Source organism: Psammomys obesus, unplaced genomic scaffold, assembly GCF_907164565.1.
Source record: "Psammomys obesus unplaced genomic scaffold, mPsaObe1.curated_primary_1811, whole genome shotgun sequence".
NCBI lineage: Eukaryota > Metazoa > Chordata > Mammalia > Rodentia > Muridae > Psammomys > Psammomys obesus.
In genome coordinates, this window is record NW_026591918.1 from 855,798 (window position 1) to 861,548 (window position 5,751).

General features: G+C 47.1%; 1 non-coding gene across 1 annotated transcript; it reads left to right on the top strand.

The window, feature by feature from the left end:
- The first annotated feature begins 2,011 nt into the window (after positions 1-2,011).
- LOC129680726 (small nucleolar RNA SNORA48) lies at positions 2,012-2,155 on the top strand. Its single transcript, XR_008720729.1, has one exon. It is a non-coding gene; the product is annotated as a small nucleolar RNA SNORA48 (small nucleolar RNA).
- Positions 2,156-5,751: the final 3,596 nt, after the last annotated feature.

Below are 5,751 nucleotides of genomic sequence, written 5' to 3' on the forward strand. Positions count from 1 at the left end.
TTTTTGACTAGTTTTTGTTTTTGTTTTTGAGGATAAATAAGCAGGCTTCAAATGCAAGCCAGAAGTTGTCGGTTACTCCATGTCCTGTGTGCTACAACTGTACCAGTGGGAAAAGCCTAGTGATTAGTATTAGAACGTCTAAGGGTCACTGCTGAATAATACCATTCATGTTTTCACTCTCTCTCTATAGCACCTTCTAGTACTATGCAAACAAGCTGATAGGTGTAATAATATTCATGATCACCATCATCTTAATGTCATCATCGTTTGGAGTAATAGTAGTATTGTAACGCTCATGAGGGCTATGGCTTTGGTATCCCACAGATAAGTCTGAATCTTGATTCTTTTACTTGTTAAGTGAGCGAGCCTCAACCACTTAACTTTGTAATCACTGTCTTCTGTTTTAAAATTGCAATAAAAAGAACTAAAACATAATCACACCATTTCTCTCATCCCTGTTCTCTTTCTCAGCTCTCCCATGTTTCCCTCTTAGTTCTCCTCAAATTGACGGCCTCTTTTGGACCATTAGTGTTTTATATGTGTGTATATGTATATGCACAGTGTATAGCTACCACCTGCTGCTGTGTAGTGTGCTTTGTGTGTACATGATATATGATTTTAGGACTGACCATTTTGTGTGGAATAACCAGTTAGTGGGCTCATTTTGGGACAGACTAATTCTCCTTTTCTCAGCAATCATGGCTTAATTGTTGATAATGATGCCGTCTTGATAGAGTTCTTGGGACAATTAGCTGAGACAACACAGATACACAGCAACACAGATACACAGCATAAGCTTCTGGTATATGACAAGTATTCGGTGTACGGAAGCATATATTTCTGGTATAAGCAATAGAATTTGTTGGCACAATTTACTGACACTTGTTAAATCAAAGATATTATTTTATTCTCTTTAAGGCTTTATTTTTCCTATTCTGTAAACAGTTATATAATATGGATAAGAAGAAAGACCATAGGATTTAAATTTTCTCAAGATAAAAAACATAGTGACCCAAAACTGCTAGAGTTAATATTGAAGCCCATATCAACTTGGTTTGAATCTTTTTTTTTTTTTTTTTTCCTCCTGGAAACTCAATATTCAGGTATCTCAGTAAAATTTGTATGGTAGGAAAAGGTGCAACTATGACCACCAGGTGGCACTGGCTGAGGTCCCTTTTATGGGGAAATTGTTTGGCGCCTTCCTGGTGGATGAAACAGCAGAAGAGAACAGAGCCCAACAAGGAGGAGCCTCGTTTGCTCAGGAAGGGTCCTGTCTCACACAGCACATGCCAAACGTTGTGAGTGCAACACTCTTCACTATTTGGGAACTTATACCTTTAGGCACACAGCTTAACAAATGTAATCCATTTTAATATGTATTAAAATAAAATCTAGGCTAATAATTTTCATGATAACTCAGGGCTTAATCTGACTTTCATTAGTTAAAATATCTGTTAAATTCTTGAAACTTAAAAGTTAGGGTAGAAATGGTAGGTGGCCCTCTACCTGCCAAGTAGAGAAAGGGCATCTATTTCACTGCTCTTGAGGGAATGAAGCAGCTACATTTCATAGAGCCAGCTTGATTAGATCGTGGGAAGAATGCTGTCACTCAACATGCAGTTTATAACAGCACTTAAACTGTTACTTCTGGCCTGTCTGCTTTGGTCATTTACGAAGTTCTGAAGTTTGCAAACTGTGCTCTTCTGAGTCATGTAATTAATCTGTAACATTTTGTGTCGGTTGCGATTACAGAAACATGCTTGGCAGTTCTCATGCCCTGACCCTGTTTGGAACATTTGTAGTCTCAATTTGTCAACAAATTGTCCTCTAATATTAACAGAGAGTAAATATGAGATGAGAGCACACACTCTGACTTATCAAGGTTTTTCAAAAAAGTTACCAGGTTTTTCAGAGTTTAGGTCACATAAATCATTTTAACCCCTTCACTCAGCAATCATGAATTGCCACATATTTTAATAAATAAATGCAGAGGATAAATAATAACCGAATGCTCCCCTGGCAATGGGCGAAGAGACATTTTGGTGGTGGTGGTGTTCTTCTCTCAGTCAGGGGCAGAGCGGATGACAGCCCTCTGTTCATCCTAGCTTGATGCCCGGCTTGGTGGCCAAGGCTGTTTAACACCTAGGACACCTAAAAATCAAATCAAACCCAAATCAAATCAGGCAGCACAGCATGGGAGGAAGAAGACAGAGAGAGACCTGTGTTCTGCCATGCCACGTGGGGTGGGCGGGGAAAGGCACCCACAGACCTGTCCTCCATCCCAGGGCACAGGTGGGCCGTAGACACAGAGAGCCTCCCCTCCCACCATGCCGCACAGCGTGGAGGAGGAAGTCAGACAGAGATGTGGGGACCACCGTGCCCCCACAGAGCTGCTTCCCAGTGCCCGGCACAGAGGGCCATCTGCTTGCTGGAGAATGCCGCCCAGCGGCCGACAGCCACACGGCTAGCCGCGGTGGAAGCCACCACAATATGCTAAGTGGTGGGCAGGTGGGAGAGAAAGAGAAGCAGCTTTAGCAACATGAAGAGAGATGGACCTGGAGACTCAAGGGTGGAGAGGAGCAGCCCGTCCCCATCACCTGGGGCCATCGTGAGGTCCTTGCCCAAGTTGCCAGGGCCTTGTCAGAGTCCATGGCTACGCAGCAGCAGCGATCAGGGTCGATGTGTGTGGCTCATATCACCACTAGAGAATTTGAGACCGTCCCTGTTCAGGGCAGCCGTCAGGGACCACCTTGATGTCTAGAGGCTGTGCAGAACTGGCTTCGCCCCTGGCCGGCTGTGGTGCTTTGGAGGGCCGGCCCCATCTCTCATGGGCAACAGCACTTAGGAGATCAGGCCCTGCACCTCACCTGAGTAGCGCAGTAGAACTGGGCCTGGTGGTGGACGCGAGGGTGAGCTGGCCCTGAAGGAATGAAAGCAGGGGAGCTGGCTCAGCCCCTGTAGGCTGCCACACTTGGGAGAGTAGGCCGCATGCCTTGACTGGACAGCACTGTGGAGCTGACTCTGGAGGCATGGGTCCCTGTGAGCTGACCCTGGAGCATGAGAGTGGAAGAGCTGACCCTGCCTCCCGCCAATGGCTGCATTGAGTGGGAGCAGTGCCGGAGCTCGCCCTGGCACTGCTGATCAGGGAGAGCGGGGGCATGACCAGATCAGCAACCACCCAGGCCCAGATCTGTATCATTCGAAAATGGTTGGGCTGTGTGAAAGGGCCAGTCCTGCTGATCCAAAGCTGCCAGAGCTCCCTGACACAGGGCGACAACAGGGCGACCCGGAGGAGGCTGGGTGAGGGTCCAGCACTGATGGTGTCACAGAAGCTGGAGACCCTGATCCAGACCAACGACTCACTGCAGTGAGCATCTGCGAGTGAAGACGTGTGGACGGAGGGATGGACTGCGGGACACACTGGGACACACTACAGCTTCCACAACGAGATGCTTCCTATGCTTTGTTTCTGCTTGTGTGTGTGTGTTTTATTTGGAGGGAGCTGCAAGGGCGAAGGGCAGATAGAAAGAGATGAGAAGATGAGCAGGACTGGGGTACATAATGTGAAACTCCCAACAAATCAATAAAAAGTTTAAAAAATAAAAAAGAATTATTTTTACTGGCTTGACTATATTGGAAAAAAAGTTGGTGTTTTCGTGGGTGTCTTCCATGTCTATCAGTTGGTTATTTTGTAATTATGAATATGACATAGTTTTCAGAATAAAATAATAACCGAATGAAAGCTTCCTAATTACAGGGCACGTATCTGCTGGACACTAAACCATGGCTTACAAGGTGTCTGTTGCCCGTGAGATGTGTGATATGCTTGGAAAGTTGGGAGCACACACACGGAAACTGAAATAGTACAAGAACTGAGCGGTCAGACCTCTACCTAAGTTCCAGCTGGATGCTGCAAAAGGTAGGTGCTGCCAGCTTGGAGAGGGGTTTTCTGTAAGCAGCCGTGGTTCCGTGGAGTTTACACAGAGGCAGTGAGGGGTTGGTCCTCCCAGTGTGAGGGAGTTGCTGAAAGAAGAAGGCTCCAAGTTGGGAAGGAAACATGGTAAAGTGCAGTAAGCTGAGGCAATAAAGATGGGAGCCCGCCTTTGTGGTGCATGTGGGGGAGGCAAGTAAAGAAGGACACAGACTCCAGCCTTCCTGATCATGCACATTCCTCGGGGAGTCCTGCACCCCACAGGGTAAGTGGGGGACATCTCTTCTGGTGCCAATTTCAACTTGAAAATATGATGGATCTGTTAAAAAATGTCCCTGGCAGGTGAGTGAAATGTTTAATGTTAAACAGGGAAGCTTTGTGGAGTTGAAGAGACAGAATTCCAGAGTTGAAGTGGCCTGTCCAGGGTCACCTAACTGTCAAACGACAGCTCCAGAGGGGTGGATTGTGGGGCAGGTCGGTCATGCTCACGCGATTTTTTCCCCCCTCACTGTAGCTCTGTCATTGTTTCCATTTATGTTGTCTGACCATTTGTGACTTCCAGGACCATAACAAAGTCAACTGGAAAGACTTGTCGTTTCCCCCTCTCGTTGATAGCTCTTGCATAAAGATTAACATAGACAACCTCAGCGCTGACCTGAAGTTTGGAAATCACTTAGCTGCAATCTCCTGAAGGTTTTTTGATTCTTGTTGTCAAGAGACTTGAGACAAATCTAACACGCAGCGTAGAGGCCACTGTTAGGAAGTCTACATTGTTCAGACCTAGCATGTGGGTTTCTGAGAAGAAACACCTGATCCACGTGACGGGGATGTGTACAGACAATTAAACACTTTTCTGGGCCCTGAAAAGCAGCCCCTCTCTCTTCAATAGCTACATGATTGAAAAAGGAGCCTAGACCGTCACGTGGGCGGGCTGGATTGTTATTTGTCCTGGGAGAGACCCCTGAGGAGATCGTCAGGATGCTCCATTGACAGGGTGAATTTAGGGACTGAACTAAATTTAGAGCAAAGGACTAAGAATTGCTAAATTCTTCTTAGACTCTAGAAGCTACGAGTGGGTTTAGTGTTCAACTTCAGATGGATCAGAGTTTTCTCCCACACATCTGCGGTATCATTCCTGGGGGACTGAGGCCACCCTTGACCCCGGAACACTCTTAAGAAGAGAGGAGAGCAAGATGATGTGTGATGTTTGGGTCTTGATGCCGGTGATTTAAGTGACAGCTCATGGTGCCAGCTCAGGCAGTATTTTGCCAAAGAAATGCGGGGTGGGTTACCTTACTCAAAACTGCACCATGGACCCCGTGAGTGAGAACGGCCCCTCACCTTCTCACTCCTCTTCCACGGAAATCTCAGCTTTCGAATCCTATCATACAAACGACTGTGGAGGATCTCAAAAGAGAGTAGTACATCCCCACCGTTGCTGTAACAGATCACCACACCTTCGGTAATTGGAAACGACCCACTCATTTTCTCATAATCTGCAGATTAGAAGTCATTGTAGGTAGCAGAGCGATGCCCCCACCCAAAGCCGCAGAGACAACCCGCAGCTGCCAAAGGTTGCCTGCAGGTCTTGGCTTGAAGGCTCGCTCTTTGTCTTCAAAGCTCTCTCTGCCTTCTGGTTCTTTCTGTCTCTCCAGCACCTCCGACTCCGCCCTCTTCAGGGAAGACCTTTGTGCCGCCTCGCTGTGGGCCTGCTGGGTCATCGGGCACAACCTCCCCATCTCAGGGCCCTTCATTTAAGCCACAGCCACCGAGTCCTAGCTGCCGTGTGTGGCAAAACGTCTCCAGGTTCTGAGGTTGCG